The sequence below is a fragment of the Micropterus salmoides genome, unplaced genomic scaffold (assembly GCF_014851395.1).
Source record: "Micropterus salmoides isolate LMB-PRFRI ecotype aquatic unplaced genomic scaffold, ASM1485139v1 Ms_hic_scaffold_14, whole genome shotgun sequence".
Classification (NCBI taxonomy): domain Eukaryota; kingdom Metazoa; phylum Chordata; class Actinopteri; order Centrarchiformes; family Centrarchidae; genus Micropterus; species Micropterus salmoides.
The window spans coordinates 31,300,809-31,313,344 of NW_024040485.1; the positions used below are offsets into that span (position 1 = coordinate 31,300,809).

General features: G+C 41.2%; 1 long non-coding RNA gene and 1 pseudogene across 2 annotated transcripts; both read left to right on the forward strand.

Annotated features, from left to right (window-relative positions):
- The first annotated feature begins 191 nt into the window (after positions 1-191).
- LOC119902694 lies at positions 192-10,704 on the forward strand. Of its 2 annotated transcripts, none has more exons than XR_005444352.1 (3): positions 192-256; positions 8,564-8,692; positions 10,610-10,704. It is a non-coding gene; the product is annotated as an uncharacterized LOC119902694 (long non-coding RNA). The 2 variants fall into 2 exon arrangements; XR_005444353.1 differs by lacking the exon at positions 10,610-10,704 and adding an exon at positions 9,844-9,917.
- Positions 10,705-10,867: 163 nt separating this feature from the next.
- LOC119901615 overlaps positions 10,868-12,536 on the forward strand; it is a 10,332-nt pseudogene continuing 8,663 nt past the window's right edge.

The window sequence follows — 12,536 nt, forward strand, 5'->3', positions numbered from 1 at the left end:
GTTGTGGAGTGGATACAACAATCAGTAATAAGGCTCAGTGTTTTTTTTATTTCCCCCCCTTTGGTAACGTGTCTGAACACTGAGAGGTGGAGCAACACTGAAAGAGGAAAAATCACATTCCTCAATGAAAGTGAAAGTTAGTCTGAGAGACTGCAGAGCTGCAGTCGAGTCGAGTCTCTCTGTTTCTCTCGTTTGAAAATTCAACTGAATCAACAGGTTTTCCTCAACAAAACATCAGAATCTCTGACAAACACCGGTGAGTACAAATTCAATAAAAACTAGAATCTGACTTTGTTACATCTAAAAATATTACACCAGATAAAAATGTGTCATTTTTAATTAAACAACATTTATAGATAATATAGAAACAATATAACAGATAAAAACCAAACCAAAGTGACTGAAGTCACAGTGAGCCTTAGTTTAAGATGGTTAATCCGCTTTCTTCGACCTGTTTCCTGTTACTTTGATTGTATTTAGTGACTGATTTTAATGAGTTGAAAATATGCTTTAAAGGAGCGTTTGTCTGTTTAAGATAAAAAAACAACTGTTGTTTATGTCTGAAATAAACTGAGCAACAAGTAATTAAAATAAGAAGAAAACCCATTTGCAAACAACAGGCCCACCATTGGTGAAGTGTCTGGACACTGAAAGGTGCAGAAACACTGAACACATTCCTCAGTGAAAACGTGTTTGAAAGTTTGTCTGTCAGACTGCAGAGCTGCAGTCAAGCACAGTTTCTCTGTTTCTCTCTGACACTACTGCCCTAGAAAGACTAAATGCAGAAACTGTCAAAGTAAGTAGCTGCATTTAAAACATTTAAGTATCAAAAGTAAAATGTATTATTGGTCATGAGGGGTGGTGATGGAACAGTGGATAAGTGTTATATAATAGCAACAATCATAATGTATTTGATCAATACATTAATGTATTCAGGCAATTCAGTATTCTGTTGCTTGGCTGTGTGAAGCTGTTGGCTACTCATTTGGAATCTTGCTTGTGAAACAAAAAGTAAAAGTATTTAAAGAAATGTATAGAATTATGCCTGCAGCCCCTGCCCACCAAAATGTCGTCCTTGCGTCGGTCTACAGGTCACACTTTTTCTGAGAAATCAGCCTGACTCTCTTCTGCTTCTACTTCTGTCAATGAATAAAGATCAGATGTTGTTTTTTCCTCAGACACAAAAGCAGAAACCACAGAACAGCCTCAGAGGATCAGAAACGTTTCTACTGTAAGCATCCTGATGCTGTTTTGAAACTGAAGATTTTACAGAAGAAAGTCATACGTGCCATATCATGGTCCAAAGTAAATGACTGTATTCTGATTTACTTTCCCTGCAATAAATACAAGACCAGAAAAAAGCTCTTAGAAAGGGCAGACGTAAACTTGTATATATTTTTATATTTTTTGTTGGTTTCAGTTTAAGTTGTTTTAGCTTTTAGTGTCTTAGGGTCATTGCTTAGTCTGAGGTGGGTTGTTACAGTATAATATGTGCACAAATGTAGACGTGTTAGTAAATTTATATATTAAATACTATCTGCTTATTGTCTGGCCCCCTTTTCTCAAGCTTCGGAGAGCTCATCAGGGTGTCCCATTTCACATATCTCCATTATGTCATATGATTTACTTGTATTTTAACTGGCCGTCTTACTTGTATTAGGATAGAGAGGCCCAACTTTGGAAATTGTTTTAAATCTTTTTAATAATGCAAGAGATGGAATATTTTGTCACCCAGATGTTTAGAGAGTCTTTGAGAATTCAGATCTCATATCTTCAAAACAGCGGAAAGCAAAGTTTAACAACATATTTGTTTTTTTAGAAAATCAGACACTTAGCTCTGTGAGTTGAATGTACCATACATGGGGCTAGACCACGATCCAGCTAACTAAATCGTCGTTTGTAGGTTTAGGCTGAACAACTTGTTGGTACAGATACATTCGAATCCAGCTTTTATTGAATTGACATATCCAGCCTCAACAATCAGACCAAGCTAACACACATATGAACAATACTAATAATAATATGTTTATTTGTTAAGCACTTTTCAGTAAATTTACATTTATTAATTTAGCGACGCTTTTATCTAAAGCGAATTACAATTGCTATACATGTCAGAGGTCGCACGCCTCTGGAGCAACGAGGGGTGAGTGTCTTGCTCAGGGACACATTGGTGTCTCACAGTGGATTTGAAGCCGAGTCTGTCACACCAGAGGCATGTGTCTTATCCACTGCTCCATCACCAGCCTGTTTTGAAAAGTGTGTTTTATCTATGTTTATAAGAAAATACAGTAGCTGTGGATTGTTAATGTTAATTCATTTAACAGTTTAAGCACCTTGAAAGCAAAGTCATCTTAGGACCTCCGAGACGAAGCCTTGTACATAAAGGCTTTACTTATGAAACAATAGCAGTATTGTGTCCACTAATTATGTCTCCAAAGGAAAGCTTGAACAGAACAAAGCAAGGATGTATCAAGACGTGTATCAGATGTGCGGACACACCCTCTTATCTATGTTCTTTCCACACAAACAGTTTTCCTGTTCTAGTTACTTATTAAAGGTGATTACACTGCATGACCTGAGATTAAAGGAAGAAACACTTTGTGCACAGGCTACAGTCACAAATGACAGAGCAGGCTGAAAGAGGGACAAAGGTCATAGGTCCATGATGCTTATTCTGCCGCTCACAAAGCTTTAATGCTTCTCCATGGTTAAGTAGGCTACGCAGATAAATTGTCTGTTTTAACTCTGTTTATTGTTGATACACGATCAGAAGTCTGCACAGGATGTTTTATTTTGAAAATCGTGCCAATCTTGTCTCATGTTGTAATGCTCCATGACATGTTTTATCTATTACACAATAGATTTCCAAGAGCAAATGTTCTTAATAAGAAGTTCGTTATCTCTCCCTTAAACAGCCTCACTCGATTCGTCAACAATGAAATTTCACGTCAACAAATTTTTATCGTCGATTACGTCAACTAATCCTTGCAGCCCTATTCGTTTCCTCAGTAAACACTTTCCTGATGAGTTTCTGGTCTCAGTCGCTAGTTTCAAGTCTTCTTCAACACAGCATGATGTTCATTTAGTAAATTATGGTCCCATTTAGAGGAACAGAGACCAGGAAGCAGGGAGGCTTTAGGGCGGGACAATGTTGTGATTGACAAGTTGCTACCATGGCAACCTGTCAGGCGTGGAAATGCGTATCCCTCCCCAGTTCCCCCTCTCATCCAAATATGGTCACTTCTGGTTCCAAAACAACTGGTGACAACCAATCGGTACGTCTCGAGGTTTGGAAATTTGTTGTTGTTGTTTTTTTTCACCAGATTTTGAACAACTCTCACCTGATGGACACAAACTTTGTGTTAAGTCCTGCCCCCTTACTCTGCCTGTGATTGGCTAACCCTAACCCTTGAAAAAATGTACGCCTTCAAAACGCCAGTCCACAGACCAGTGGGTGACATCATGGTGGCTACGTCCACTTCTTTATACAGTCTATGTTAGCGGCTCTGTCCTGATCTTTAATGGGTTTAGGGAAGTGACTCCTTCCTGCTTTCTTACAGTGCAGACGCTGCTTGCTCTTGCCTCTCCTTGCATTCTTTTGCTTAAACTCTCTTTTTTGTTTTTCGTGCTAGAAATCAGCAGCTCTTGGATACTTTTAAATCACTGGGACTGTCAGATAAAGTTGGCTCTTGCCATACTTTAAAACCTTTTATGATCTTAGTGCTACGCGAGTGCGGCCTATCAATAGCACTAGCCTGTACTGCAGTGACTGGAGTTATAGCTAATGCTAATTAGCAACAAGATGCCCCCCTTCTCCACGGACGACTTCTACAAACTTCTACAGAAAATTGCAGTGCTGGAAACCAAGATCCACAGGTTGGAAGTGAATGTGGAAGTGAATGGACTATGAGGGAATGACACCACTTTACCGTGGACCTAAAACAGTGGACAAGAGCATGCTAACACACGCTAATTAGCACCAACAAGGCTACCAAGAAGCAGGAGGCCTGTGTACGGGGTAATAAATCTGAAAGTGGGAGTCCTCCCTGGAACTCGAGAGAACCAGTAACAGGCAGAACCCAGCGCCCTGAGATTTGTGATGCGACTGGCTGGCCTGCATTATCATCCAGGCAGAACGCCTCTTCAACCCCTGTTCTTGGTAGGACACAGCTGTGGACAGCTGCGAAAGGGAGAGTTAGCAACAAACCTCCCCAACAACCGAGTGTGCAACAGCAGAACAGATTTTCACCACTATTGCAGGAACCTGGATCTCCGTCTGATGACCTGGATAACATCCTGTCCTCACACAGAAGGGTAAGGACTGAGAGCAAATCAGAAAGTAAAAGGCTGCAGGGAAAGCTAACGACTGGGCCTCAAACTCTGATTGTGGGTGACTCTGCCGTAAACGATGTAAGAAGCATGTGCAGTAAGAACACCAAAGTACTCTGCTTTCCGAAGGATACGGTGTCTGACTTGGCAGAAAGAATCCTGCATATCGTGGCTGAACATCCTGTTGTGAAAAACATCATACTGCACATCGGGACCAATGATGTTGTGAAACAGTCTGAAGTGTTGAAAGAGGATTTTAATAATCTGTTGAACACAGTCAGCTCTCTGAATGCTGAGGTGTTTATCAGTGGCCCTATACCGCCAATCCGAAGAGGAGCTGAGAGATTCAGCAGATTGATGGCTTTGAACACGTGGCTCTCAACACATGTACTGTCCATTCAGTGCATTTCATCGAAAACTTTCACTTTCTGTGGGACCGCAGGCATCTTTTTAAGGCAGATGGACTTTGCCTTAACAAGTCAGGAGTAAAATTGTTCAGCTCCAAACTGTTTTACTTTCTGCATCACTCATCTGTTCCCTCTGCCAAGGACAAGAGACAAGAGGAATCTAAACAAGAAGAAGACACAACACAACACGCCAGAAACCTTGAAGGAGAGCCACCTCAGCCCCCGCCGGAAGAGAGCTCTGATCACTGGAGACATCTGAGCCAAGAGGAAGAGTCTCCACCTCCCTCACTGAAAACCGACAGTGAGGATTCAACATCTCTATCCCCCCAATCCCCACCTTCAGACACACTTTCTCTCCTCTCCCCCCTGTTGGACTTCACTGATCACATGGAAGATCTGGTTAGAGCTGGGACCAAATTTACTCCCCGCCCTTCCCTCGCTCCACTCCCATTTTCTCTACCCTAAACCCCCCTCACCGTCCACCTCCACCTCTGGTTCTAAGTCCTCCAGGTTTGACACATCTGTCAAAAGTACAGCGCCCAACCCGTCCTCCCGCTCCACAATGGCGAAAAAGCCCAGTAAGCTCTGTCTGATATGTGCTGGGTCCAGGCTACAAGGAAAATAGCACTCATGACTCTTCCCAGGACAAGCCGGGGCCCAGTGTGCAGGTAGTCTTCTCCATCCCTGTCTTGACAGGTAACAGAAAAAGCACGGTGAATGTGTTAAGAAACAGGAAGCACTCAACATATCCTGCACATTTAGTATTAATTCCTGTCAGCCGCAGCCTGTCAAAAAGTGGGCCAGATAACGTTTTTAACACACTAAAATTAGCTTTGTTAAACGTTAGGTCTTTGGCAGGAAAAACATTTTAAATCAATGATTTTATAATAACTCACAATCTTAATTTCATGTTTTTAACTTAAACTTGGTTGGACCAAGATAACAGTGCAGCTGTCCTTATCGAGTCTACCCCTCCCAACTTCAGTTTATAGTGAAGCTAGAGTCCATAAGAGGGGAGGTGGAGTTGCCATTTAGTTTAATGACTCCCTCCAATGCAAAAAGATGTCTTATGGGAATTTTGATTCTTTTGAATATGTGGCTCTAAAGCTGAATTCCTCTTCTCGAGCAATTTTTCTAAATATCTACAGGCCCCCTAAATACTGTGCAAACTTTTTTGATGAATTTGGTGAACTGCTGTCTATAATCTGTATTGACTTTGACTGTGTGGTTATTGTTGGGGATTTTAACATCCATGTTGACAACCCCCAGGACAGAGGGACTAAAGAACTACATGTGACGAGGCACACACACAATAAGGGGCACACTTTGGACTTGGTCATCTCCAAGGGTCTGGACATTTCCAAGGTTGTGGTGACTGATGTTGCTCTCTCTGATCATTCCTGTGTTTTCTTTGAGAGTGCTGTCTGCGTGCACACAAATGTACAAACAGAGGTGATCACAAAACGGCATATCACTGAAAACACTTGTAGATGATTTCAATTCTAAAATTACAAATGTTATTGATGCCATTGCACCAGCCAAGGTGAAGGTGGTCTCTGGTAAGAGAAGATCTCCATGGAGAAATGCCACGCTGGTTAGAAACTCAAAAAAGAGAGCGTCGAAAAGCTGAACGCAGGTGGCGGAAAACAAATCTCCAGGTTCATTATGACATCTATAAAGAGAGACTTCACATTTATAATTTAGAGCTGAGAAATGCAAGGCGGTCCTTCTTCTCTGACATCATCACCAAAAACATTAATAATGCACGTGCCCTGTTTGCTGCTGTGGACAGGCTAACCAACCCTCCTGTGTCTGTAGCCTCTGACCTTCTATCCACCAGGGCCTGCAATGAATTTGCTTCCTTCTTCACAGACAAAATTCAAAACAATGAGACAAGCAATCAGTGCCTCCATGTCAGTAACAGGATATGTCTTGTCCCTGTGTCCACTGAAAAACAATTCATATAGCATGAGACAATTTGATTCTATTAACCATAAAAACCTGGAGGACATAATACAACATCTGAAATCCTCCTCACGCTGCCTTGACATTCTGCCAACAGGTTTTTTCTAAAATGTTTCTAAATGCATGGTCTCAGATTTACTACAAATTGTCAACATGTCTCTCCTCTCAGGTTTTTTCCCACAGGCCCTGAAAACGGCAGTCATTACGCCACTCTTAAAAAAAGAGCAATCTAGACAGGTCACTAATGAGCAATTATAGGCCCATATCAAACTCCCCTGTTTTTCAACAGCTTAGTGCTTTCTTGGCACTAAATAACTGTTTTGATGTCTTCCAGTCAGGTTTTCGACCACACCACAGCACTGAGACGGCTTTTGTTAGGGTCTTCAATGACATCCATTTAAACACTGACAGTGGCAGAATTTCAGTCTTAGTATTATTGGATCTCAGTGCTGCATTCAACACGGTCGACCACAACATATTACTAGACAGACTTGAAAACTGTGTTGGACTTTCTGGCACAGTACTAAACTGGTTTGAATCCTATTTAAAGGACAGGGACTACTTTGTGTCTATAGGTAATCACACATCTGAGCTGACAAAAATGACATGTGGAGTTCCCCAAGGCTCCATTTTGGGACCTCTTGTGTTTAACATTTACATGCTTCCACTGGCTCAGATTATGAAAAACAACAAAATATGTTACCATAATTATGCAGATGACACACAGATTTACATTTACCATTTCACCAGGGGACTATGATCCCATACAGGCGCTGAGTAACTGTATTGAGCAGGTCAATGATTAGATGTGCCAGAATTTGCTTCAGTTAAACAAGGATAAAACTGAAGTTATTGTTTTTGGAGCCAGGGAGAAACGATTGAAAGTCAGTGCTCGACTTCAATCTGTAATGTTAAGAACCACAAATCAAGCCAGAAATCTTGGTGTGGTTATGGACTCAGACCTGAATTTGAGGAGCCACATTAAGACAATTACAAAGTCAGCCTACTATCACCTGAAGAATATATCAAGGATTAAAGGACTTATGTCTCAGCAGGACCTGGAAAAGCTTATCCATGCATTTATCTTCAGTCGACTCGACTACTGTAACAGTGTCCTTACAGGGCTCCCTAAGAAATCCATTAGACAGCTGCAGCTGATACAGAAGGATGCTGCTTGAGTCCTCACTAAGACCAAAAAGGTGGATCACATCACTCCAGTTCTGATGTCTTTACATTGGCTTCCTGTATGTCAAAGAATTTATTTCAAAATCCTGCTGTTAGTTTATAAAGCACTAAATGGTTTAGGGCCAAAATACATTTCCGATCTTCTGCTTCGTTATGAACCATCCAGACCTCTCAGGTCGTCTGGGACCAGGTCTGCTTTCTGTCCCCAGAATCAAATCTAAACAAGGAGAAGCAGCGTTCAGTTATTATGCTCCGTATATCTGGAACAAACTCCCAGATAACTGCAGGTCTGCTGAAACAGTCAGTTCTTTTAAATTAAGGCTGAAGACTTTTCTTTACACTGCACTGTAACTTTTACTGTCCTGTTTTCTATTTCTTTGTTTTTAGCTTTTAATCATTGCTTTTTTCCATTTAACTCTTTTAACCCTGATTGTAACACTGTAACTTTTATTATATTTTATGTTGCTTTTAAACTTTTTTATATTTCCCTGTTGCTTCTATGTTTTATTATAGCACTTTGAATGACCTTGTTGTTAAAATGTGTTATACAAATAAACTTGCCTTGCCTTGCCTTGCCTTACACTCCAGCATCCATAGCAATCATTATCTGCACAAACAGTGAAACACGTCAGTTACCTCTAAAAGCCTTTTCTCTTTGTCTCTTTGGCGATCAGTAGAATCCCTTCCGTGCTGCTGTTAGAACTCAACTGATGATGTGAATCAGCCTTCAGGCTCCATTGTTGGGACTTCAGTCTGCAGCTGCAGAAACAACTTCCAACTGCCTGAAATGTACTGAAACCAAACAGGTAGGTGTTCTGATTTAAAGCAGCAGTCGATAACAATTGAACATACAACGCAAAACGTTCCTCGCATCAGTCTGCTAAGCCCCGCCCACCAAACTCACAAAACTAACTGGGGGCCCACGGTCTTCATCGCCAAGACCATGTTCCATTTTGCTTTGATTCTCCTCAAAGACGCCCCCTCCGGCCTAGGGCTGAGTGTCGCAGGCTACAAGAGGCAGCTATCCAATGTCTAACGGGGTAAGAGCTAGTTCACCACTGCCTCCCCTCCCCCCTCAAAAGTTATTCCCCAAGCTATTATTACCAGCGCCATGGCATCGGACATTGTGAGCCAAAGTGTGAACTCATCTGTCTTTGTGAGACTGGAAAAATAGAGTTAACCGAGTTACCCAAAAGTTAGCTGGCTAACCCACTGATCCTGTGAGAGGACAATTATATTTAACCACATGGTACCTGCCACCTATTTCCACAAAAAACGCAAATAACATACCCAAAGTAAATCAGTAATAACTCCTCAACCATTAGGTATGGTGCATAATTCTGGTCTCCTTTGAAAGGTCAGAGGAATATGAATCAACTGAACCTATTTATTTTTCTATTAAAGAGTAAATGGAGATGCAATATAGGAAAATCTATTTTCATCCCCGCCTGGTAAAAAAGCTATATTTTTTATGCAATAAACCATCAAAATCATCATCCAACTCATTATAATGCAACTGAATATCTTCTAATTTGATGAAAAGAAACTAATATGCAACAGTAATTACACAGTATTTTAAAAATATACCAGGCGAATGTTCATGTTTTGTCCATATTACTGTTTATATGTTCACTTTTATTGGGAGTTTTCTTCAAAACACTATTTCTCTCCATACAACCACGTTCCAAATAACATAAAGCTTCTAAAACACTGCAATACTGATAAAAACAGTGAATATTGATCAACATTCCTATGACCGAAAGAACTCCCATGCTTTACAGGTGCACAAGTTGAAAACAGAACAGGGCAAGTAAATGGGCTCTTTCTCTTTGTATTGAAGAGACAAGTGGATTGGTATACTGCATGTCTGTGTAGCTCCTACGGGTCGGCCAGTAGAGGCCAATAAAGACCGCCTCCCCCAAAGTAACTCTTCTGCTCTCCTTCAATTTGATGACAGAAACGAAATTTAGCAGCTCACGGACCTCACCAAGATGGCGGCACGCGGCGTAGGGCTCTATTGACACAGAATAACAGCGGTTGTTGTTATTAGTTGGCTAATTACTTGAGTAATTTGAGCAGAACAGAGCAGAAGCTGAGCTTTCTTTAGAGTGGTCGGACTGCGGTGTGGGATGAGAGGAGAGGCACATGGAAAGCAACTTGAACATGAAATAAGTTTCATCCTTAAGTTGATATATAGAACTTGTGATCAAACAGCAGCTTATTTCCACCTCCAGCAGCTACAGAGTAACATGATGCTTCATGTGGAGTCATGTTTGTCTCTGATAGCTCTGTGTTCGGTCTCCAGCAGCTCCTGAGGGAAATATCTGGCTCTATCGCTGCTAAATGCTGCACTGTGTTCACCAGATGCTCTCTAACTGTGTCTATCTGCTGTTTGTTTCTATCTGCTGAAAGTCCCGATAAAGTTCCATAAAGCAGAGAAGTTGCAGATTCAGCTGATAATTCAGAGACACCGACACATTATTCCATTGTTTTCACATTATAAAAAATGCATTATAGTTGCTTTAAATGCAAAAACAATGTTTGTTGTTTTATATGAAAGTTTCCTTTAACTTAAAATTAAATGAGAGAAAAGGTCAAAATTAAAGTGAAAATGTGAGGGTGTCTGGACGTGATATTACCAAATATTTTAAATTCCTGCTGTGGCCATCACACAGAGAAGTGTCAGAGAAATGAACTAACAAGCTGTTGTCCATTTTGTCCAGTTCAGACTGAGCGATGGCCTCTGAAGCCGGCGGGACGATGGAGGTGGCGGCGCTCGGCCGGCCTTTCAGCCTCGGGATGTTGTACGACTGCCGCAAAGACTCATCGTCCCTGGTAAGGATTCACATGTGAAGATACTTAAAACTTTCAGGATTTAAAGCCACATTCAACAAATTTTCATCTCAGATCGTTTGATCACTTTTGCTTCATTTTAATTATCTGAAAATCATGTGTCTCTTGTTCTGATAGAGATTACCAACATGTTTTGTTTTAAAGCATGTCAGGAAGAAGCTATTTTAATTTGTGAATTGATCCTCTTTATAACACAGAAGAAGTTCTTATAGAAAAGCCAAAGTAGTGTTTCTCTGATTTTGTGTCTAAAAGCTATGCTTTACTATCATGCAATAAAAGGCAGTTTGACTTCTCCTCTTCTTTTTGGCAGGCATTACGCTGTGGGACCGCAATGACCTGGAAAAAGATAAAGGAAAGACCAAAAGACCAAAACCGAACACTGACTTTGAGATCGTTGCATCTGAATCAATTGAGGACAAATCTTCAGCTCTAAATGTTGAAGCTTCCCTGAAGGCAAGTTTCTTGAGTGGACTGGTTGAGGTTGATGGATCGGCTAAATACCTGAATGACAGTAAGATTTCCAAAAATCAGGCCAGAGTAACTCTGAAGTACAAGGCTACCACAAAGTTCCAGGAACTGTCAATGGATCACCTTGGAAGAGACAATATGAAGCATTCATATGTCTTTGATAAAGGATTAGCAACACATGTAGTCACAGCCATTCTTTATGGGGCACAAGCCTTCTTTGTCTTTGACCGTGAGGTGTCTAAAAAAGAAGATCATCAAGACATTGAGGGGAACTTGAAGGTGATGATCAAGAAGTTTCCCAGTGTCGCATAGATGGTGAAGGTTCCCTGAAACTGGAAGACAAGGACAGAGCAAATGTTGAGAAATTCTCTGCAGATTCTTTGGAGACTTTGCTCTTGAAAAAAGTCCTGTGTCCTTTCAGGATGCAGTAGAAGTCTACCAAAGCCTGCCAAGATTACTGGGAGCCAACGGAGAAAAGGCTGTACCAATGAAAGTCTGGCTGTTGCCACTGACAAGTTTAGATTCTTCTGCTGCAAAACTGGTCCGTCAGATAAGTATAGGATTAGTTCAGGAATCACAGAGAGTCCTGGAGGACTTCAGTGAGCTGGAAATGAGGTGCAATGACACAATGAGAACCACCACCGCACAGCAGTTCCCACAGATTGGCAAAAAGATTAAAAGCTTTAAAGAGATGTGCTCTGAGTTCAAGCTGGGATTCCAACAAAATCTGGCAAAGAAACTTCCATCAATCCGAGGAGGAGGAGAAGAGGAGGCTGTGCTCGCAGAGATCCTGAAGAAGAGACATTCTTCTCCTTTCAACAGCAAAGACCTGAACGAGTGGTTGGACTGTAAAGAGAGAGAAGTCTACACCTTAATGTCTTTAACCAACATGATGAAAAACACCAAGATCGTCCCCTCTCAGAATGTTCTTAGTGAAGAAACCCTCAGTGCAGACCATGCTGTGTGTTTTGTTTTCACCTCCCTGGGAAGTGCTGAACCGTACCTCTCAGTTTTATCTAACTACTTAAAACAAACACCCGAAGCAGACGACCCTCAAGATGTAGAGAAGGAACAATGGTTCACCTCAAAAGAAATAACAGATGCAATGAGGAATAAAGCAAAGCTCTTCAGTGACTTTGCAGAGGCCAACAAGGAGAACAAGAACATAAAGTTCCTGACAGTGGGATTAACAAATGAGACACAGAAAGGTTCAAGCATCTACCTTCATGAAGGCGGCTTTCTGTCAATGAGAACTTTGAGCCGCCTTCAAAGCCTGAAACAGTAACAGCAAGTGACATAAAGCACAACAGTGTGACACTGAAGATTTCT